The sequence below is a fragment of the Cololabis saira genome, chromosome 21 (genome assembly GCF_033807715.1).
Source record: "Cololabis saira isolate AMF1-May2022 chromosome 21, fColSai1.1, whole genome shotgun sequence".
Classification (NCBI taxonomy): Eukaryota; Metazoa; Chordata; class Actinopteri; order Beloniformes; family Belonidae; genus Cololabis; species Cololabis saira.
In genome coordinates, this window is record NC_084607.1 from 7,243,508 (window position 1) to 7,268,135 (window position 24,628).

The window sequence follows — 24,628 nt, forward strand, 5'->3', positions numbered from 1 at the left end:
GAAGAAAATCATGTCACATCCCCTCATTGATTCGTTCCCTGCATCTACTCAACGCTTGTATAATGATGTTCAGGAGCTCTTGGGGGTCCAGACGCTTAGTCTGCTTCTGCCTTGGACCAGCTCTGGTTCCAACTGACATCCACGCTGACACAAGAGTGGATGAGAGTGTTTTAAAAACACGGAGTTGCCTGACTGTTGTTATCTGGAGTCATGTTTAAACCCCAAATATTTTAAAGAGAGTGAAAGCTGAACATTGATTGATTGAAGCTAATATTGATTGATTTAAAGATAACTTCAAAGCCAATGTTCAAAGATTCAAAGAGAAGCAAGGGATAAAACATGTCCCTCAGCATGAGTCTTTCAGAGCAGCCAGGGGAAAACCTGCAGTATCCATCTTGCTGTCGAGAATTGTGGCAATCAGAGATTATCCGCCCGCCGATTTCAAAGCATGTCAGTTTTCCGTTGTGTAGTGGTTATCACGTTTGCCTAGCACGCTGAAGGTCCCCTGTTTGAAACTGGGTGTAAACATGTGTGACTGTACAGTGGCATTATTTGGACTAGGAAAACTACTCTGGTGCTCAGGACAGGAAGGCTGACCATCTCTTTCTCTCACTGGGTCTCATGCTGAAATGAATTTTGTTGCAGTTCCTCAACTGAATAAAAAATGTCAATCTCCATTCACATCCACTTTAAAACGTCCAACTTTACATCAAGAAAGAAACATATTAACTGACTAGTGTAAAAAAAAAATAAAAAAAAGTTGACCGAAGAATAAAATGACAGTTAAGTGTTTCATAGTTTTAGCAAAATGTAATTTTAAACTCTCCAAAGCTTCCTTGTTTGGGAGGAAACTGTTTGTCAACACAAACACTTAAAATGTTTCTCTAGTGTAGTAAGTGCTTCTTGTTGGTCCATAACATTATTTAAAGGAGCATGAGGCTCCTTTTAAGAAATGCGACTCTCTATCGCCACCCTTCGCCACGACGGCCGTCGGGGGTACTGCAGCAACAGCGAAGCCGGCACGGGAGAACGGGGAGAACGCGCATGCAGCGTCATGTGACGTCACATCCGCAGGACAGCGCGGGAAATTCGGCCCCACAATTGCAGCACATTTTGCAGCACACAGCCTGTTCAAGGCAACGGAGAGATACGCTAGAGGGCTCATTCGTTTTGGTTTGGAACGCTTCATCTGACATTATTACTAGAAAACTTAAAACGTATACGATTTTTTTTCATAGATCCTGCCTCAAGCTCCTTTAAGCATTAGAAAGCAGACTGAACTCGCGTCACATTTTAACAGCCCTCATGAATATTGAGGTGATTATTGGTGCTCATCATTGAACAGTCGTTGGCTGACCGTCACTGCCAGGGGTTCTTGAGAAAGCTTTAAACCATTCAGGAGTGGGTACAAAGAGAGAGCTCTGTTCATTCAAATGTCAATGACAATTGTGATTACCAAACCTCTCCAAGTCTATTGTCTCTTTCTACATATTTAATGTACAAGATAAAATGTTTCAATCCAGGGTTTGAGCTTGAATCAATAATCAACTCACCTCTGTAAAGCAGCAGTACTGATGTTTATCTGGTTTTTTTTCAGTTTCAGGCTGGTAGATTCAACCACAATACCGTACTAACAGAACACTGGACTGATGCAATAATGCACGAGGCAGAAATCCCTCCAAGAGAATGTCACATGTTCCTCATGGTCTAGTGGCTGGGATTATCTGCTCTCACCACCACGGCCCACAGTCAATTCCTGGTTATGGAACAAAAGTGATGTTTTTTCAATCTTGTATGTCTTTACTGATTTATCTCTCAATTTAGTGTGACATTGTTCTTTAATGCCTTGTTTTGTCTGTAGAATATAAATAGTAAAAATACAAACCAGCCAACAGTCTTGGTCGTCTTTGTCTCACCATTTAGAAGAAATCCCCTTCATTTACATGAAGTGAATTTTCTTGTACATGAAATGTGTGACACAAATAACCTTGACTTTAACGGGTTTGGAGGAATTTAATGAATCTTTGGAGTTTTGGTTCCCCAGAGTTCTGGAACTTAATCTTCCTTTGATGAAAGTGATGACCACGATTATGATGATGATGATGATGATGACGATGATGATGATGATGATGATGATGATGACCCATGAAACAAAATGTTTGAAAGTATTTCATTTTTGAGTTGTCTTAGGGGAACAGGTGGTTCCTTTAAACCAGTTTCTTCTATTTTACATCTGGACAACTCTCCGTGGGTAAAACTGGTAAATCAATGTTTAAATCGTCTCTGGGAACAATGATTGTCATGTAAAATGTCATTGATAACTTTGCAAGGTGTTATATCTGGAGTCAGAATGGCCGAGTGGTTTAAGGCGCCAGACTTAAGGATAATGTTTCTTCTTCATGTGTACAGAGTATTCTGTACACATGGGGCCCGATTTACTAAGATCCTAAATAAAGAGTACTAAATTGCGTGTGCACTGAAAAGGTTTGCACGTGCTGTTGTTGTGTGTTTTGCGGGTGATCAACTAAGATTGCTTGCGCAATTGATAACAGGTGCAAACCGCAGTATTTAAATGAGGTGTTGCGTGTCTTACGGTTTTGCGCCATAGAGAGTCTGGATGGAAAGCAGGGTCGCAGAATGGCCGAGTGGTTTAAGGCGCCAGACTTAAGGATAATGTTTCTTCTTCATGTGTACAGAGTATTCTGTACACATGGGGCCCAATTTACTAAGATCCTAAATAAAGAGTACTAAATTGCGTGTGCACTGAAAAGGTTTGCACGTGCTGTTGTTGTGTGTTTTGCGGGTGATCAACTAAGATTGCGTGCGCAATTGATAACAGGTGCAAACCGCAGTATTTAAATGAGGTGTTGCGTGTCTTACGGTTTTGCGCCATAGAGAGTCTGGATGGAAAGCAGGGTCGCAAGCGCAAAATGAAATTTGACGAGTTGGAGTTAGAGATATTAGTGGCAGAGGCAAATAAACACTTTCATGAACTACAGCAAAGAAATTTAACCATTACCAAAAGAAACGAAATATGGGAGAAAATCTGCGATAGAGTAAATGCAGTTGGAAAGACCAAAAGAACGGCAGATGATGTTAAAAGAAGGTGGCAAGACATAAGGCGAAGAACCAAAGAAAAAGTGGCCTTCAATAAAACGTCGGCAAGCAAGACAGGTGGAGGGCCTGCGGAAGAGATGCCTCTAACCAGCATCGAGCAGCAGGTGCAGCTCACCTTCTGCGAGGAGCAGATAACTGGGATACCGGGGTATGACACGCTAGAGCCCACTGCAGAACAAGGTAAGCACACAATAAGAAACACCTTTTTCTCCATGAAAACACGTGATTTATTTATTATCACAAATAAAAAAAATGAATGTGCCTCCTGTGGCAACCTTTTGCTGAATAATACTCGATTCAACACTCAAATAAAATATTTCTCCTTTTGCATGTGGAGAATCCTCACAAGTTGAGCCATCCCCACCCCAGTCCTCAAATCAGGACCCAACAATCATCCCTGCAGAGCCTCAAAAGCGGCCAGTTGAGGACATTGACAGAGAGTTGCTCCAAGAGCAGAAAAAAACAGTCAACAGCCCTATCTTCCGTTGCGCACGAGGTGCGAGCTATGTCCTCTATGGTACGAGCGCTCAGGCGGGATACTCGGGCCATTGCTGCGCACACTCGGCAGCTGGTCAGTGCTGTATCTGGTCTGACAATGGCCGTAAATACCCTGGCGAGAGGGATCCAGGATGGAGTTCAGGCGGTGGGGAGGGCTCTCTTTCCCAGCGGTCCCAGAGTGGAGCAGCTTGAGACTGGAGAGGAGGGAGAGATCATTGGCGAGGCACGCACTGGAGGAGAGGAGAGCCACGTTGGAGCGACGCGTAACCTGAGAAAGAGAAAATTTTATTTAATTTTATCATTTAATTTCAGGAAGTAGCGTAGCTTAAATTTTTGTTAACTGCAGTGGTTCAGATTTAATTTGTTTGGTTAAATAAATTTATGATTAATTGTGGTTTTTTTCTGTGTATTATTGAATGAAAATTAAGAATGAATGTATTCCACTCACAGTTCATGAGAAATGGCCTTGAATGAGAGTGATGCGTGTCTGCAATCCCGCAGCATTGGGTTGTTGCCCCCCAGGGAGCCCATGGTAGTGGTCATCATCATCATCATCCTCCTCCATTTCCACAGCAGCATGCTCCAACCCATGACGTATAGCGATGTTGTGCAACATGCAGCAGACAATTGCAATCTTGGCCACTTTTTCCGGGCTGTACAGCAGTGCTCCTCCAGTGCGGTCCAAACAGCGGAACCGGCTTTTCAATACGCCAAAGGTGCGCTCCACAATGTTCCTCGTGCGTATATGGGCTGCATTGTACCGATTCTCTCCTGGGGTGGTCGGATATAGTACAGGAGTCATGAGGAAGGGGTGTAGGGGGTATGCGCTATCAACTAATTACAGAAAATATAAATCAATATGGCATAAATGCATGGCACTTCTTTAATGTGAGGAATGATTTTACAAAGTATAAATTATATAAAACTCACCCAAAAGCCAGCCATCTCCATACTCGCCATCTCGCAACTTGGAATAAAGAATGCAGCTCCTCAGGATAAAGGAGTCATGCACCGACCCAGGATATTTAGCCACAACGTTTGTTACGATGCCTTCGGAGTCACAAACAACCTGCACATTTAATGAATGTGTGTTTTCTATTTCTGTACACATGCTCCGTGTTTGATGGGGGAACCAGCTGAATATGAGTGCAGTCAATCGCTCCTATTACTCTGGGGAACCCAGCAACTGCATAAAATCCGTGTTTGACATCATTCAGTGCGTCCTGAGTGGATGGGAACCGTATGTGCCTGCCCATCCTGCGTAACAGAGCGTTGAGGACAGTGGACAGCACACCTGAAAAACTGCTTTGGGAGAGCCCAGCAGAAATGGCTACAGTGTGCTGGAATGACCCTGATGGGAGGAAATGAAGAGTTGAGAGCAGTTTCGGCAAGGCAGGTATGGCGTTACTCCTGCTTGTGACCGGCTCCAAATCAGCCCTTAACTCATTCAACAGCTCCAAGATGGAATCGCTAGATAGTCGATATGTTTCAACTATCTGGTTTTCATTCATTCCAAACAAATTTACACGAGTCAGAAAGACTCTCTCTCTGCGTATTCTTTGATTTTGGCGATGTCGCCTCCTTGCCACAATAACAGCAGCCATCGGTGCGTAATGCTGGCAGATTAGCACCTTCCTTTCGAACGTATTAAATACAGACGCAATCACAATCCCCGCAATTACTTTCAGGCTTGTTAAATCTCATTACGTGTAGTAAATGAATTTATTTGCATTTCCCCCCTCCCAGTATTTAGGATTTCTGCCGGGTACGCCCCATATTGGGCAAAAGTACTAAATGAATTGCGTGTGCAATTTTGCGCATTTGAGAGGCGCAGTCCTCTTTGCACGCTGTTAGTAGATCAGCTGGCACTTTGGTTTGCGGGTGCTGTCAAGTTTGCACACGTTTTTACACACGCAAACCTTTAGTAAATCAGGCCCATGATGTCCTGTTATATGTTGAAGACGTGCAGACAATTATAAAGTTGAGCGCAAGCTCTTGGTTCATAAGAAGATGCCTCTTCATTGAAATATGAACAACACACTCAGCATCCTGACAAAACACACGAAAATAACGGTCAGAAACGTCCAGCTCTCTGTCCATCTCCCTCCAGCAGCTGCCACTTTATTGAGGTTTTTGTAGAGAAATGAGGAGGAATCATAGAAATAACTTCTCATTTCAACTAACAGCCGTTCCTCGTCATGACTGTTTCCTACAGCGCTTTCAACCGGCTTTCAACGCGGGTGACAGGAAGAAAATAGAAGCAGGGCGTCCGACAAATATTCAGCTCAAAACGGCGCGCCGTGTCACTGCGGCGCTGCGGAAAATAAAGCAATGGAATTGATTTTTTCACTGACGCTCGCTCACATCACATGCATGACACAGTGTAAATAACTCCGCCGGCCGGAGCTTCCTTCATTTTTTCATAGCGGTGTATCGCGTCATTCAGGCAGCCAATCAGCACAGTGGCTCATTATCATAGCCCCGCCCACTCAGAATCCCACATAGATAATGAGGTTAGAGAATGGGATGATAAAGACATGGCTCAGAGGCTGAATTTCTAATTTATTTAGCAAAAACAATCAAAAGCTTGTTTTTAAGACATTCAAGGCCTGTTTAAAATAGGTATTAGATGCCATAATAGGTTCCCTTGACGTTTAGGATCCAGGACCCGTACTAAGGGTGAATTATAACTTCTACAAAAGGACACTCAGGGAGGGAGATAGGACACAGTTAAAAGGACCCACAAAACAACGAACCATGTAACAAAACAAGTTAACAACTAATCAAATCAAGGAACTGAAGAATATTATTACAAATTATCCAGAAATCAAAAAAGAAAGAAAATAAAGTTAATAAGTCTTTGGTCAGAGGAATAGACACAATTAACCAAAATTTCGTCCATTAATATATTAAAAATGGAGGACCCAGAATATACGCGTACCTCCCAAATGAAAATGTAGTATTTACAATAAACTCAAATAAACACAAAATAATAAACAAAACAAACTACTAAAATATAACCCCAAGATAAATCTCCGCAATAACCAAGCAACAAAAGAAAATTACACCACACCTGGGCAGGTTTCTCTGAAAGAAAGATATATTCTTACTCGCACGCACACACACACACACACACACACACACACACACACACACACACACACACACACACACACACACACACACAATCATATACATACACGCATACACACACATAGACATACACACTGGCTTGTTCACCTGCATGCTTGCTCTGTAGTTTTTGGGGTTAGGTAGCGGTAGCGGTAGCTTAGCTCAGACTGCGATCAGATCTCAAGATTTGGGTCGATTGCTGTTCATGTTTTGGTCGGCTCCGTGCCGGTTTCGTGTTTTGTTTGTGGTTTTTTGTTGCAGATTTCCAGTGCTTGACGTGTGTCTCCGTGTGTTCCTGCTTCCTGGATTGGCAGTGGATGTCGTCACCCCCCCCCCACCTTACCCCCCCAAAAATTAAAAAAAAAAAAAAAAAAAATCACTGGGTTTGTATGTGTATATTTATGTATGTGTATGCATATGTATGCGTATATATATGTATATATATTAAATATAGTAATAATGGACATATATATATATACCTTTGGTTTCTACCGTCATGGTATCAATCATTAATATGTGTGCAGACAAGGTAAAAAAAAAAAAAAAAAAAAAAAGAAGGCAAGATCAAGCTCAGCCCCAGGACCGAGCGGGGTACCTTACATCGTATACAAGAACTGCCCAAAGTTACTCCACAGGCTCTGGAGCATCTTGAAGGTGATCTGGAGGAGGGGAAAGGTTGCTGACCAGTGGCGCTTCGCAGAAGGTGTATGGATTCCGAAGCAGGAAGAGTCTAAAAACATTGATCAGTTCAGAACCATCTCCCTGCTCAGTGTTGAAGGCAAACTATTCTTCAGCATTGTTGCCACGCATCTGACAGACTACCTCCTGAGGAACGCCTACATTGACACTTCAGTCCAGAAAGGAGGGATCCCAAAGATACCAGGGTGTCTGGAGCATAATGGAGTTGTCACCCAGCTGATTAGGGAAGCCAGAGAGAACAAGGGCAACCTAGTCGTACTGTGGCTGGACCTCGCAAATGCCTACGGGTCCATACCTCACAAGCTCGTCGAAGAGGCATTATGCCGGCATCATGTCCCCGTCAAGTTCAGAGACTTCATTCTGGACTATTACAGCAGGTTCAGTCTGAGGGTCTCAGCGGGTTCCTCAACATCGGACTGGCATAAGCTGGAGAAGGGAATCATCACTGGAAGCACAATTTCAGTAATCCTCTTCGCACTTGCCATGAACATGCTGGCGAAGTCTGCTGAGGTTCAGTGCAGAGGGCTTCTCACCAAGTCCGGCATCAGGCAGCCGCCCATCAGGGCCTTCATGGACGACCTGACTGTGACGACACCGAACGTCCCAGGGGGGAGGTGGATCCTGAAGGGCCTGGAGGAACTAACCACCTGGGCCCGCATGACCTTCAAGCCTGCAAAATCCAGATCCCTCGTGCTGAAGGAAGGAAAGGTCACCAACAAGTTCCACTTCTCACTTGGCAGCATCCAGATACCATCCATCACCGACAAACCAGTGAAGAGCCTGGGGAAAGTGTTTCATTGCAGCTTGAAGGACAAGGCAGCCATCCATGTGACCAACCAAGAGCTGGAGGCTTGGCTAGCCACTGTGGACAAGTCGGGTCTACCAGGCAAGTTCAAGGCCTGGGTGTACCAACATGGAATACTCCCAAGGATCCTCTGGCCCCTCTTGGTGTACGAGGTCCCGATCTCCACTGTTGAGGGATTTAAAAGGAGAACCAGCAGGTTCCTGCGGAAGTGGCTGGGCTTACCCCGGAGCCTGAGCAGCATCGCCATCTATGGGAAAAACAACATGCTGAAGCTCCCCATCAGCAGCCTCAATGAAGAATTCAAGGTGAGCCGTACAAGGGAGGTGCTGCAATACAGAGAATAATCTGACCCAAAAGTCTCTCAAACTGGGATTGAAGTCAGAACGGGGCGGAAATGGAAGGCAGCAGAGGCTGTGGATGTTGCTGAATCATGGCTGCGGCACAGGGCTCTGGTTGGCACAGTGGCTCGGGGAAGGGCAGGCGTGGGTAGGAGTACAACACCTCGCTACGACAAGGCAGAGGGGAAGGACGGGTGAGCATTGCTTCAGGAAGAGGTGCGGGCAGCAGTGGAAGAAGAGCGAGCCAGCACGATGGTTGGAATGCGACAGCAGGGAGCATGGACGCAGTGGGAGCAGGCAGGAGAGCGCGAAGTCACTTGGACTGAGCTGTGGAGAGCCGAGCCCCAGCGCCTAAAATTCCTGATCCAGGCCGTCTATGACGTGCTGCCAAGCCCGTCTAACCTGTTCTGTTGGGGGAAGGTGGAGTCTCCAGCTTGCGCTCTGTGCCAGAAGAGAGGGACCCTGGAGCACATCTTGAGCTGCTGTCCGAGAGGCCTGAGCGAGGGGCGCTACCGCTGGCGTCATGACCAGGTCTTGAAGGCTATAGCGAACACCATCTGCAGCGGAATTGCCCACTGCAAGCGCCTCTGCCCAGATAAGAAGACCATCTCCTTCATCAGAGCTGGAGAAGAACCACCAGCTGCTGCCAGGACCTCCTCCTCTGGCCTGCTATCAATGGCACAAGACTGGGAGCTGAAGGTTGATTTGGGGAAACAATTCAAGTTCCCGGACAACGTGGCCATAACATCACTAAGGCCAGATGTGGTGCTGACCTCAGCAACTTCCAAGCAGGTCGTGCTCCTGGAGCTAACGGTCCCTTGGCAAGACTGCATCGATGAGGCCAATGAGAGGAAGAGGGCTAAATACCAGGCTCTGGTGGAGGAGTGTCGGCTCAATGGGTGGCAAGCAAGATGTGAGCCCATTGAGGTGTCATGCAGAGGGTTCGCAGGCCAGTCCCTCTGCAGGGCCTACAGTATGCTGGGCATCACCATCACAGTAAGAGAAGGGCCATCAAGGAGGCCACAGAGGCAGCAGAGGTTGCCTCACGTTGGCTGTGGATCAGGAGAGGAGATCCGTGGGTAGGGAAGCGCTACCTGGACACAAGCTGGGGGATTGATCACCCCCAGCTGGGTCGCCTGGAAGAGAGTGTATGATGTTGAAATGACCCGAAACACTCAATGACCCCAGGTAACATCACTGATGATGTGTCCATGTTGCATCACTAGTTGATGTATGTTACAAAGTTTGCCAGCAAAATGTTGACACCCCTTGCTGCTCCAGTCCCTGGTGCAGAAAATACTTGTCCTACCCATCTCTGTTTTAATGTAGGCATTTCAGCCTCTTTTAGATGTACCTCTTGAAGCATTGGCAGATCGTATGTTAATGATTTTAAATGTGAAATGATCTTATAGCGTTTAATTTTATTTGCGACCCCATTTATATTCCAATATATCAACTTTATAGTATTAGGACCCATATATATTCAGAATATATTTAATTAATGTAGGAACTTTGCCTAAAAGCAAAGTTTAATTTTATTTTAATTTTATTTGCGACCCCATTTATATTCCAAGATATCAACTTTATAGTATTAGGACCCATATATATTCAGAATATATTTAATTAATATAGGAACTTTGCCTAAAAGCACAATATTTTTTTTTCTGTACCAAACAAAGATTTAAACAAAGAATTACACATAACAAACAACATATAAGGTGCCGAAAGGCAAATACACACATAACAAAAAAGAGGCCGACGTAGTTCCAGTCTCTCATCCGTGAACCAAAGAGGCAGATGGGCAAAGCCATCATCGTAATTCAGACCCCAGGAAAAAGTAGGTGGGATTCAGCTCCGGCCACATGAGCAATACCCCGCATAACCTGCCAATAATAATAACTGCTAATAATAATGAGCATAACCTGCCAATAATAATAACTGCTAATAATAATGAGCATAATCTGCCAATAATAATAACTGCTAATAATAATGAGCATAACTTACCCACAAAAGACGCACCGGCAGTACAGTCACTATCTGGTGCGTAGAGTAAATCAGAATCGGGCCACCGAGAAAAAAGAACAGTCATGCAATGACAATACATGGATTGAACCATTTTACTTAATCTCTTAACAGAAACTGTTTCATTTAATTAAACTAAAATGTTCTATAACTACTCGGTAGCCCATTAATATAGCCAAATAAAAGTGATAAGAATAATAACTCACGTCTACCCGTGCGCTTCTAGAGTGCTTCGAAATTATCCAAATATATCTGGAAGATGTCTTTTCAGTTCTCTATTTGCTTCCTCTGGGTTTTTGAAGATATATATTTTTTCCATCAATGGTAACAATGAGTCTTGCTGGGTGGAGGAGCCATAGCGGTGATCTGTGTCCCGGAGTTTCTTCTTGACATCTGCGTATTCTGCTCGTTTACGCTGGAGCTCCACAGGTAAGTCTTACTGAATCTAAAAAGGCTTTCCTTTCCATGGCAACTTAAAACATACTGTATGCAAACAACGCTTTTTTCTTAATTTGGTACCTTTTCAGAATGTGACATGGTAGACACTGAAATCTAATGCTTAAAGAGCATATTGCAGGTTAGAATTTTTTCAAAAATGATACCTGACCTTATGTGAAAATGACTATGTGAGAAGTTAATGTAGGATTTAATATGTTTTACAAGACATAAGGGCACTTATTCAGAGGAAATTCCTACGTTTAGACCTGTCATCCACATGAAAACGCAAATAAACGAATGTTTAAAAAAACTCCGGGCAAAGTGAAGATTTTTGAAAACTCCGTTTATGTACATGCGTGTAGACAGAGACAGAGAGCAGTTCTGCGTTTTCCAACGTCACATTATGCTCCAAAACCAGAACAAATCTGCTCTGAGTCGGACTTCTAACGTGCGATCCAGAACTGCAGATGATCCACCATCTGTCCTCCAAGCTATTTATTAAATAAATGGTCTCTGCTCTTGACACCGTTACACCGACGCGGAGCCTACGCCGTAGGGTACGCGGCGACGCGCAGCAGGGCTGCAGCAGGGCTGCAGCAGGGCTGCAGCAGGGCTGCAGCAGGGCTGCAGCAGGGCTGCGTCGATTAACGCGGCAGCTCCGCAGCGGACGCGGGGAAACTCCAGCTCGTTGCCCGAGGAGGAGGCGCCGCTCCCGGGGAGCTGCGCCGCAGAGGCGGCCCGGAGGCCGGATGACCAGATGATCTACAGGTTTGGAATGCTTATAAATGTGGTCGAAAACGCAGATCTTCGTTTATGTGTGGAAGGTTTTTTTTTTTTTAACAACGATGAAATGTGGATACTCATTTTTTATAAACGAAGGGGGGGAAATACGGGGAAATATTCGGTTTTAAAAATACCCGGCTATTTCGGATGCTTTTAATCAGAAAAAAGAGAAGATAATAAGCCTGTTTTCTGTTTAGAAAGTACAAACGTAGACAGATTACAAGTACTCACCTGTTTTTAAGGAGTTATTTTCGGAGTTTCTTTCAGGAGCACGGAGCAGGAGTGCTGCAGTAAATAAAGGCGGATTTATGGTTCCGCGTAAAATCGACGGCGTAGCCTACGGTGTAGGGTACGCGGCGCACGCAGCGTTCTGTGCGTCGCCGCATAACCTACGCCGTAGGGTCTGCGTTGGTGTAACGCGGACCCATAAATCAGCCTTTTAAAAAGCGAGTTTCAGCTGTCAATCAAAAGAACGTGGGGGGCCTAACGGGTTTCGTAATTATAAGGCTGTGGCCTGTCATATTGGTGTGAATACACATTCACAACCTCTTCAGTGTCACAACTAACATTAAGATCCATTATTTTTCCTATTGTTGAATTCACCGCGCTCCCTGATGTCACGTCACTTCCGGTTCAACTTTTTCAGATGCGGAAATAAAATACTCTCACAAAAACAACTCCGGAGGTCACTGTAGTATATATTTATGCGTATTTCAATGAAAATTCAGTTCCTACATTATTTTCCTACACATTGATTCACAGGGGTCTCCAACCTGCAATATGCTCTTTAAGTGTCTGCTCAGTTGCTTTTGACTCAATATTAAAATGTACTGTTAAATAAAGGGAATTGTTCAACAGAATCAGGGCAGTACAACACAGACTTCACTTATCTAGTTTGAATCAGCTGAACGAAATACAGATGTCATGGTGTCATTTTAGAATTATTGCAGGTCCAGAGGGAATTTAAATCCAGCACGAATAGTACATATGGTGATAAAAACCACATGAAAAACACACTACTCTGTGACTCTTTTCTAATATTCTGACACTGATGTCTTGTTGTGAGTTTGCAGTGAGCAGGAAACTGAAATCCAGCAGGGAAACAAAGAACCTTTTTATTTAAATGATGGAACAATGGAACATAAACTGGTAAAAAATCAAATTTAAGAAACACATTTTTCAGTTGAAACTGAAAACAAAACTCCAGATTTCTTTTTTTTCTCAGAACATCATAACATGTCTAAATTAGTACCTTTAACTGAGCTCTCCGAGTAAAAGCTGCCCCACACTGATCACAGACAATTTTCTTATCTGGTGTGAATACGCTGATGACGCCTTAGATCGCCTTGTCGGGTAAAAGCTGCCCCACACTGATCACATCTGTACGGCTTAAATCCAGTGTGAATACGCTGATGACTCCTTAGACTACCTTGTTCGGTAAAAGCTGCCCCACACTGATCACATTTGTAAGGCTTATCCCCAGTGTGAATACGCTGATGACTCCTTAGATGACCTTGTTGGGTAAAAGCTGCCCCACACTGATCACATCTGTACGGCTTAAATCCAGTGTGAATACGCTGATGACTCCTTAGATGACCTTGTTGAGTAAAAGCTGCCCCACACTGATCACATCTGTAAGGCTTTTCCCCAGTGTGAATACGCTGATGATTCCTTAGATTACCTTGTTGGGTAAAAGCTGCCCCACACTGATCACATCTGTAAGGCTTAAATCCAGTGTGAATACGCTGATGACTCCTTAGATGATCTTGTCGGGTAAAAGCTGCCCCACACTGATCACATTTGTACGGCTTTTCTCCAGTGTGAATACGCTGATGACTCCTTAGACTACCTTGTTCGGTAAAAGCTGCCCCACACTGGTCACATTTGTAAGGCTTATCCCCAGTGTGAATACGCTGATGACTCCTTAGATGAACTTGTTGGGTAAAAGCTGCCCCACACTGATCACATCTGTAAAGCTTATCCCCAGTGTGAATACGCTGATGACTCCTTAGACTACCTTGATGGGTAAAAGCTGCCCCACACTGATCACATTTGTACGGCTTATCCCCAGTATGAATACGCTGATGATGCCTTAGACTACCTTGATGGGTAAAAGCTGCCCCACACTGATCACATTTGTACGGTTTATCCCCAGTATGAATATGCTGATGACTCCTTAGACTACCTTGTTGGGTAAAAGCTGCCCCACCCTGATCACATTTGTACTGCTTTTCTCCAGTGTGGATACACTGATGACGCCTTAAATTACTTGACGTGGTAAAAGCTTGCCCACACTGTTCACAGGTGTACAGCTTCTCTTCAGTATGCATCCTCTTTCGGACCTTCAGACCTGGTGAAGAGGTGAGGAATTTATCCCTCTGATTTTTTCTCTCTTTGGCTTTATGTTTCTGTAAGGAAAGAGAAAAAGACTTAGATCCGGTTGTTGGTTGACCTGATAAATCCTTTTTCAGTTCAAGTCAAGTGCTGTCCGTCATGTTCGCAGTGAAACAATGAAGAGTTTTATGTCTGAGTGCTATGTTAAGCATGTTCTGTTATCAATGTATCTTAACAGCCAGAAAGATTCAGATAAAACATCTCAATATGTCAAAACAAAAGTGTGAAGGGGTAAAGGTACCCTCAGAACAAAATCATAAATTGTTTATAGAAATCCTCACTGAAAAGATGTGGAGATTAAAGGTTTAATTTTTGTAGAGCAAATGTTCAGATTTTGGCCGTTGTTTGTATTGTTGTTTTTTCAATCTCTTTGAGCTGGTCAGGTTGAAAATCAGAGATGGACATTTTTTTAGCACATATGTTCAATATATGAAATAAATTGCAGGCGTCTGTCTGTCTGTGTGTCTGTGTGTGTGTGTGTGTGTGTGTGTGTGTGTGTGTGTGTGTGTGTGTGTGTGTGTGTGTGTGTGTGTGTGTGTAAACTTGAAAATTCTGTTATGTACAAAAGACCTGTCAAAAAAGTTTGGGAACCACTGCAGCACCACAAGGACACGGCCTGAAAACTGGGCTGTCTTAAGTGTTGCATCCTTTGTTCAGGGCTTGTGGAATAACTCAGTGAACCCAGCATATTTTGTACCTTTTGAACTTTCATTTATTGAGGAAAAGTTTATTTGCTTTTATCTGATTTGCCAATTTAAGTTGTTTCATGTTCATTTAAAATGATATGTTCATTATTACTACTTCTGATGAGCCTAAGTTATTATTATTGTTCATTCCTTGACCGTTAAAATTATTGTGTTGCATTCAATACATTAACATAAGAATAAAGTTATTAATCTCCAAACGGAAATGTTTATTCAGAGGTTCTCTCATTACATGAATAAAAATACTTTTGAATTTGAATCCCATTCACTAATGCCCTGCCTACAGTATACATCTATATTATATATTCGGACGTAGACAAGTTTAAAAGTCTCTTGGGAAGGTCACGTGTTTGTGTTTTCTGCTGCTCAGTTCAAAGCTACTGACAATGAAGAGGATCTAAGATGGCGGAGTGAGTGGCAGCATTTTTGCAGGCTCCGTTAAGAGGCACTAATTAGTCGTTGAAAATATATATTTTTTTGGCAACAACCCAAACGTTTTCACTTGGACATCGATCATCACTTAAATTTGCCACAAAAAAGCACACTTCTTAAAGCTTTCTCTTTGGACACTTAAGAAGACTGTCGGCAAGTAGATCTGTTCTGGGTCTCTGGAAAGCGCCTAGAGATAACTTTTGTTGTATTAGATGCTGTATAAATACAATTGAATTGAATCTGGAGCAGACATGTCTGAACACGACTACTCTTTTTGTAGGGACAGCGATATCGAGGACATTGAGGTCGACGTAAACTCCTCTAAAGGAGGCAAACTTAATTTGAGTCATACGCCTAATAAAAGTCCACACGCAAAGAAGATGAAAAATAGGGGGAAACAGGACGGTGAGGAAGAGGAGGCGACCAGCGCTGCTATTCTCCATGCAGTTATGGCTCTGACTGGAAAAGTGGATACGCAGACTGAACTGCTGAAAAGTCTCTTCGGTCCAGCTTATCCATTAACCACTTTAGGAATCTTCTGTCAGATCATATTAGTAGTGAGATAATGTCTGCCTCCACTGAACAACATTCGGCCAAACTACATTCTCTCTGGTTCCCGATTATAGGTTTCATAACCTAATGGGGGGGGGGGTCAGCTAAGGATACTTAGCGTTTGGAGGGGAGGGTCATTGTCAGTATGATACCCTGACCTGCCCCTCCCTGTTTTTATTGCCTTAATTACATACACTCAACACCAGGGGCGGGAGAGGGGCCCACACCACCCGTGTTCCCTCGCTGGCCTGGGACAGGCGGGTCGCGGTGCCCGGGCCTGGCGGGGCTCGCCGCGCAGCCTGGGGTGCCTTCTGGCGGTGCTGGACCCCCCCCCCCCCCGGGGAGGGGGAAGTGGTGCTGGACCCCCCCAGGGAGGGAGAAAATTTAATAATTTATTAATATTATTACGATACAAAGATGGTTATTAATATTATTATTATTATTATCATCATTATTGTAGTTAGTATATTATATTATTATCATTATTATAGGAATCGGATGGATGAATGGGATGCCTGGGTCTGGGCCCTCCGTTGTCGGGCCCACAGGGGTGTCGCCTTGTTGGCGGGTTCCCTCTCTCCGGGCCCGACCAGGACTAGGATCAGGTCTTGGACTACCAGGAGCATGAGGTTCTACGGGTGGAAAGATAGGAGGCTGAAACGTTCTCTGTCTGGTTGCGAGATTTGTCAGTAAATGTCTGAAACCCTACAAAAACTCAAAATCTTACCAAGACTACTTGTCTTATATCAAGGTAAAAAAAAAAAAAAGATAGGATGTCTAGATTTCGTTTTGAAATGTGATTTTGATGAGAACAGGATCCCCATTAAGTTGTCTAATTTTCACAAACAAATACTTGGTAAATGGTATTTGCCCACAACTTCTCTCCTCATAAGTCAACCTTATGGAACAATAGAGTAATTACAATTAGTAGAAAATCAGTATTTAAAATTAACTGGTTTGATAAAGGCATTATATATGTAACTGACTTAATGGATAGTAAAGGGATTCTTTTAAGTTAGACAGATTGCCCAAAAAAATAAAATTTCAATTGTTCTCATAGAGAATTCAACAAAATATGTACCATTAATTCACCTAATTCAGAACTTTTTGGTGTATAATACAGCTTCAAATGTATTACCAAATCTATTAATGGAAGGATGTACTCTGACTGATAAAAAGTGTGGTAACAAGTTTATTTGTAATGTTTTTAAATCCAGATTGTTCCATGATTTTTGAATGGTAAATATAAACACATTAAACAAAGCGCATTCCCAATTTACTAAATGGCCTATTTTGCCTAAAATTTCAATTGTTCTCATAGAGAATTCAACAAAATATGTAGCTTTATTCTTCTACCATTAATTCACCTAATTCAGAACATTTTGGTGTATAATACAGCTTCAAATGTATTACCAAATCTATTAATGGAAGGATGTACTCTGACTGATAAAGCCGCGGGTAGACTTGCAGTTGGTGCCTGCGTTCGCGTCTGTTCAGTTCCCAGCGTTCCTCGCATAGTACGCAAAGAGAGCCCATCATACCGGCGGTTACCGATAGGGGGCAGTAAGCAGCAGTTGGAAAACCGTTGGAAAAGTGATTAGTAGAGGTAGTAGCAGTAGCGGATTTCAAACACAAGAACATGTCATCATCGGAAGAAGAGGAGCTTTTAACATTGCTATTGTTGCGACGTCGGCAAAGGAAACGGCGCCAGCGCCATCGGAGATGGTATGTTAGACCGTTGAACCAAAGAAGGCGGGAGACTGGAGAGTTCGCCACCCTTGTCTTGCCCATGCGGGGGATCGACGATGAAAAACACCGGGAATATTTCCGTATGTCGTCAGCTTCATTTGACGATATTTTGCGTCGGATTACCCCGCTGATTCAGCGCAAGAACACACACACCGCTTGCGTGACCGCCGCAGAGCGGCTGGCCGTCACCATGCGCTTCATGGCGACCGGGATGAGCTATCGAGCTTTAGCAGCCAGCTACAAGCTTGGAACAGCCACAGTGGGATGTATCGTGCCTGAAGTATGCCAGGCTATCTGGACTGCTCTCAAGGATGACTTCGTGGCCAACCCCAGGATTGATGGTTGGAATAAAATAAAAAAGACTTCAGTGAGTTGTGGCAGTTCCCCAACTGTGTCGGAGCCATGGGAAACACATCCGGATCCGTGCTCCAGTCAACAACGGGAGTAGTTCTTATAATTACAAGGGCTACTTCAGCATCATCCTGATGGCGGTGTGTGATGCCAGGTACAGGTTCACTGTTGTGGACATAGGCGCTTCTGGGCGTGAGAGTGACTCAGGGGTGTTTACAAGAAGTGCCTTTGGGTCCCAGCCCATCCAGGGGAACCTTTAAAGATTCATTTGATGCGACCATATTCAGGTGAGAACATTCATGTTGCATATATCAAGTTTATGATTTGGAATAACATCAACTAAGGATAAATCCCAATTACTTTATCAGGCACCAACTTGTCAGCAGAGCAGCGCGTTTACAACTACCGCCACTCCAGAGCACAACGAGTGGTGGAAAACGCCTTTGGCATCCTGGCTGCGCATTGGAGGGTGTTTGGGAAGGCCATGGAGTGCAGTGTGCAGTGTGACAAAGGCGTGTGACGTGTGTTGCTGTCCACAACTATCTCTGTGGTACATCCCGAGCACCTTCGTGGATTCCACAAATGGTCAGGGTGAATGGAGGGAGCAGGTGGCAGGAGATACTAACCTCCTCCCCACAGGACGCCTCTCTGCTGAGCGGGCAACGAAACTTGGTTGTGAGGTGCGGAACCACCTCATGAACCATTTCCAGACAGATGCAGGCAGGATGGCTTACCAGGACACTGTGCTACGCAGAGGCACACTACAGTGATTATAATAATACTGCAATAGTACAATTGTTGTTTTTTAGTTTCTTGTTTTCATAATTTAAATAAACCTTTTTCCATCCAACTCTCTTTGTGCAACCTTTATCGGTGGTTAGGTGAAAAATCCTAAACAAAAACATAAATAAATCCAAAGTGCAGTGTTTAGCTGTTCTAACATTTGTTCTACTAGTACGGTGCGTGTGGAAGTGAGAAAGACAGAGCACTAGTAAATGTGTGATTGAATGTATAAAAAAAAGTCAGTACAACGGGACTCAAATTAAACATTTATTAACATATTCAAACAAGTAAAAAACAGTAAAAAGGGAGAAATGCAAAAAAAAAATAAAACTACTGATGATAGCCTTGCACGAGCTGGGTAATGTCTCTCATCAGTCGCATTGCAGCATCTGGAGGTAGTCCCTGCATAAACATCCCCACCCAGTTTGTAAAACTGGTGAAGATGTTCTGTGACGGAAGCCTCTCCTCCTCCCGTGCACGCCTCTTCTCCTCCTCCTCCCGTGCACGCCTCTTCTCCTCCTCCTCCTCTCGTGCACGCCTCTTCTTCTCCTCCTCCTCTCGTGCACGCCTCTTCTTCTCCTCCTCCTCCCGTGCACGCCTCTTCTCCTTCTCCCGTGCACGCCTCTTCTCCTCCTCCCGTGCACACCTCTTCTCCTCCTCCCGTGCACGCCTCTTCTCCTCCTCCCGTGCACGCCTCTTCTCCTCCTCCCGTGCACGCCTCTCCTCCTCCTCCCGTGCACGCCTCTCCTCCTCCTCCTCCTCCTCCTCCTCTCGTGCACGCCTCTCCTCCTCCTCTCGTGCACGCCTCTTCTCCTCCTCCCGTGCACGCCTCTTCTCCTCCTCCTCCCGTGCACGCCTCTTCTCCTCCTCCTCCTCCTCCTCTCGTGCACGCCTCTTCTCCTCCTCCTCTCGTGCACGACTTTCCTCCTCCTCCCGTGCACGCCTCTCCTCCTCCTCCTCCCGTGCACGCCTCTTCTCCTCCTCCTCCCATGCACGCCTATTCTCATCCTCCTCCCGTGCACGCCTATTCTCCTCCTCCTCCCGTGCACGCCTCTTCTCCTCCTCCTCCCGTGCACGCCTCTTCTCCTCCTCCTCCTCCTCTCGTGCACGCCTCTTCTTCTCCTCCTCCTCCTGTGCATGCCTTTCCTCCTCCTCCTGTGCACGCCTCTTCTCCTCCTCCCGTGCACGCCTCTTCTCCTCCTCCTCCCGTGCACGCCTCTTCTCCTCCTCCTCCTCCTCTCGTGCACGCCTCTTCTCCTCCTCCTCCTCCCGTGCACGCCTCTCCTCCTCCTCCTCCCGTGCACGCCTCTTCTCCTCCTCCTCCCATGCACGCCTATTCTCCTCCTCCTCCCGTGCACGCCTATTCTCCTCCTCCTCCCGTGCACGCCTATTCTCCTCCTCCTCCCGTGCACGCCTCTTCTCCTCCTCCTCCCGTGCACGCCTCTTCTCCTCTCGTGCACGCCTCTTCTTCTTCGTCTTCATCGTTAGTGCTAAGCCATGTCACCAGTCCACTTATTGTGTGTGTGTGTGTGTGGGCGTGTGAGTGTATGCACATGTGTATGAGTGTGAGTGAGGGTGTGTGTATGCGTGGGGGGTGGGGTCGTATGGGATGTTTTAAATTGTACTTTTGATTGTTATTTTATCTCTGTATGTAAAGCACCATGAGTTGCACTTACACTGCATGAGTTGGTGCTATATAAATAAATAAAGTTTAAGTTTAAGTTTAAGTCTTCTTCTCCTCCTCCTCCTCCTCCTGTGCACGCCTTTCCTCCTCCCGTGCACGCCTCTTCTCCTCCTCCCGTGCACGCCTCTTCTCCTCCTCCCGTGCACGCCTCTCCTCCTCCTCCCGTGCACGCCTCTCCTCCTCCTCCTCCTCCTCCTCCTCTCGTGCACGCCTCTCCTCCTCCCGTGCACGCCTCTTCTCCACCTCCTCCCGTGCACGCCTCTTCTCCTCCTCCTCCTCCTCCTCTCGTGCACGCCTCTTCTCCTCCTCCTCTCGTGCACGCCTCTTCTTCTCCTCCTCCTCCCGTGCACGCCTCTCCTCCTCCTCCTCCCGTGCACGCCTCTTCTCCTCCTCCTCTCGTGCACGCCTCTCCTCCTCCTCTCGTGCACGCCTCTTCTCCTCCCGTGCACGCCTTTTCTCCTCCCGTGCACGCCTCTTCTCCTCCTCCTCCTCCTCTCGTGCACGCCTCTTCTCCTCCTCCTCCTCCTCCTCTCGTGCACGCCTTTTCTCCTCCTCCTCCCGTGCACGCCTCTCCTCCTCCACCCGTGCACGCCTCTCCTCCTCCACCCGTGCACGCCTCTCCTCCTCCCGTGCACGCCTCTCCTCCTCCTCTCTTGCATGCCTCTCCTCCTCCTCTCTTGCACGCCTCTCCTCCTCCTCCTCTCTTGCACGCCTCTCCTCCTCCTCCTCTCTTGCACGCCTCTTCTCCTCCTCCTCTCTTGCACGCCTCTTCTCCTCCTCCTCTCGTGCACGCCTCTTCTCCTCCTCCTCTCGTGCACGCCTCTTCTCCTCCTCCTCTCGTGCACGCCTCTCCTCCTTCTCCTGCCTGCAGTCCTCAAGATGCTGGAAAAGGGCTGCATTGAAGGTGTCTTGGCCCTGCTTCCTTTTCCTCCTTGGACCTGACGGTGTAGCAGGCGTGCATGGCTGTGTGGTCGTGGCTGATGCCAATGGCTCGTCCGTGGAGAGACATGCCGAGTCCATCGGTTCTGGTGAAGCAGCGGCCTGTGTGAGGCTGGGTGTGGAGACGTCATCCTCCTCAGCAGGGACCTGACATGAAAGTTTATGAATGACACAATTTAGTTAGTGATACTTGGTAAACACAAACGTAGGCAATTTATTAATTTTATATTCTATATTAATATTGTGAATTATATCATATGTGTGGTAACACCACAAACAAAAACTATCTAAAATAAAACAAATAATTTCTCTGAATCTGTGTCAGTTATTGTCACATGTGCAGTACTCGAGTTGTAAAAAAAAAAATTCAGACAATCAGGTGGGATGGTGGATTTTATCATATGGGGACAGATAATTTGTGCTGATTACAAATAATATAATATATTACAAATAATACCACTGACCAAAACACCTGCAGAAATACTGAAGGAATGACATAGCAGTAGTTAAATGCAGCCTTCTGTAAGCTTTAAAGGGGACCTATTATGAAAAACACATTTTTTCTTGTTTTAACATACCGTATTTTCGCGACCATAAGGCGCACATACAATTTTTTTATTTTTTTTTTAAATGTGCCGGGCGCCTTATCAAACGGTGCGCCGTGTCTATTACCTGAATTACGGTAATGTAAGGCCGGCCACCATGAGAACGGTAAAAAGAGAAGGGGGCGGGTGAAGCCCCCGTGAGTTGCGGTTTGAATGAGACCATCCACTGAGCTGCTTAATACGTAAACAGAAGATGAAGACTTTTAAAGATTTGCTTGATGTGTAAAGTGAAATAAAAAACAATCAAACTAAGTCTTGCTCCCGCTCTATTTTTAAATAAGCACACTTTTGTGTGTGTTCTGCAGCGTGTGTGTGTTTTGCATGTCGGGAACCGAGGATGCACCTGCCGTGGGGTTGTGGGGCCAGCGCTCCGCATCCCCGGGGCAGATCCGGCTGAAATGCCGCTGGTCTGTCCCCGGGAGCCCCTGCTACCAGTCCCAAAGCATCCCAAAGCGGGGTCCGATCGAATTCTCCTGGTTCCCGCCTGCTTTGGGAGCAGGGATTTCTGGACTCCGTCCCAGGTCGGATCAGCTTCACCCTCCGAGATTTTCAGCGATATCTGTCGGTTACAAACCCCAGTACCGGATCCCCAACGTGCGCGTGTGTGTGTTTCGCAGCGCGAAACACACACATACTCATTTATGTTGTGCTTGCCTGCCACGCTGATGGACGCCTATGGTGATTTAAAAAAAAAAAAACTTTGCATAAGACGTTTCCAGCCGGAGTCATTATAAGGGCGAATGAAAAGGGGTGGCTGGATGAAGGGATGATGATCAAGTGGCTGAGACAGGTCTGGAAATTCGGACTGGCGCAACTGAATTAGCGGAGCTCTTTAATGCAGAAACAGAGGATGAGGACTTTGAAGGGTTTGATTAATGCAAAAACTGAAATAAAGTACAATCAAACTAAGTTTTGCTCCCGCTCTATTTTTAAATAAGCACACTTGTGTGTGTGTTCTGCAGCGCGTGTGTGTTTTGCATGTCGGGAACCGAGGATGCGCCAGCCGTGGGGTTGCGGGGCCAGTGCGCCGCATCCCTGGGCAGATCCGGCTGAAATGCCGGCGGTCTTTCCCCGGGAGCCTCTGCTACCAGCCCCGGGTCAGAGCCCCGTCATTCCCTGGCGGGTTGGACCGGGATCCCCCGCTCAGAACCTCCGGTTAGGAACCCCGGATCCTCCACAATGGGGATGCGAGGGATCCGACACAGTGATCTCGGGCTAAATTTTCCTGGTATTTCTGGACTCCGTCCCAGGTCGGATCAGCTTCGGCCTCCAAGATTTTCAGCGATATCTGTCGGTTACAAACCCCGGTACCGGATCCCCGACATGCGCGTGTGTGTGTTTCGCCCCGGGGAGAGACGGGACCAGCGCGGTGGAGATCCACACAACGGGTATGAAAAGTCGTCATTTATGTTGTGCTTGTCTGCCACGCTGATGGACAGAAACGCCTAAGGTGATTTTTAAAAGAAAAACTTTGCATAAGACGTTTCCAGCCGGAGTCATTATAAGGGCGAATGAAAAGGGGTGGCTGGATGAAGGGATGATGATCAAGTGGCTGAGACAGGTCTGGAAATTCAGACTGGCGCAGCTGAATTAGCAGAGCTCTTTAATGCAGAAACAGAGGATGAGGACTTTGAAGGGTTTGATTAATGCAAAAACTGAAATAAAGTACAATCAAACTAAGTTTTGCTCCCGCTCTATTTTTAAATAAGCACACTTGTGTGCTTGTGTGTGTTCTGCAGCGGGTGTGTGTGTTTTGCCGCACGCGTGTGTGCAGCTCCGTGTCTGTAGACTGCGCATTTTGGGTCGGTGCGCCGTATGTGTGTTTTAAAACCAAAAATGACACTGAGGGTGCGCCTTTTCACACGGTGCGCCGTATGGTCGTGAAATACACATTTTTTCTTGTTTTAACATATATAAAGTGGTCTCCCCTCAGCCTGCCAACTCAGAGAAGATGAAATCCCATGAAAATCTGCAAGGTCTGTTTCCCCCCGCCCGACTGAATCCCCCAGTGTCATGTGGTTTCTACGGGCCGTTTAGATTTGTGCATTTTCTTTACGTCACCAAAATGCAAACCATGCCCTCGGTCTCCTCCGCTGCTGAAACCACGCCCACCACTCTCTCCGCCGGCTGGAGCTTCAGCCATTGTTCATAAGCGGTGGCTGTTTGAGCAGCGAGGGACAGTAAAAATGAGGTTTTGCCTCGACATTTACCCTGATAAAAGGATCAGTAGCAGCAGCACGGACCCGGCAACTGCACACGAGTCAGCAGTAAGTGACGTTAATTTTTTATGTTATTTATATTTGTCTATGAGTATGATCTTTGCATGGGCTAAGTATTTAGCTTAGCTCCGGAGCTGCTGGAGCTGCTCATGGACCGGACCGGTGAGGAGCCCCGGGCCCCGGCGGCTCCGGTGTTAGGTAACACCGGAGCTCTAATAGTAATACATTTTTCTTCTATTTATGGTTTCAGGTCTTCCAAGCACCTGAAGCTGTTCAACGACACCTTCAGAAGATACACGGTCCTTCCTTGAGCCAGCAATAGTGCATAAATGTTATTTATATACAACTTGCTGGTTAATGGTTCCGCATTTCACCAACGCAGAG

At 45.8% G+C, this 24,628-nt stretch overlaps 1 pseudogene; it reads left to right on the forward strand.

The window, feature by feature from the left end:
- The first annotated feature begins 3,194 nt into the window (after positions 1-3,194).
- LOC133422570 (uncharacterized) lies at positions 3,195-9,743 on the forward strand (annotated as a pseudogene).
- The last annotated feature ends 14,885 nt before the right edge of the window (positions 9,744-24,628 follow it).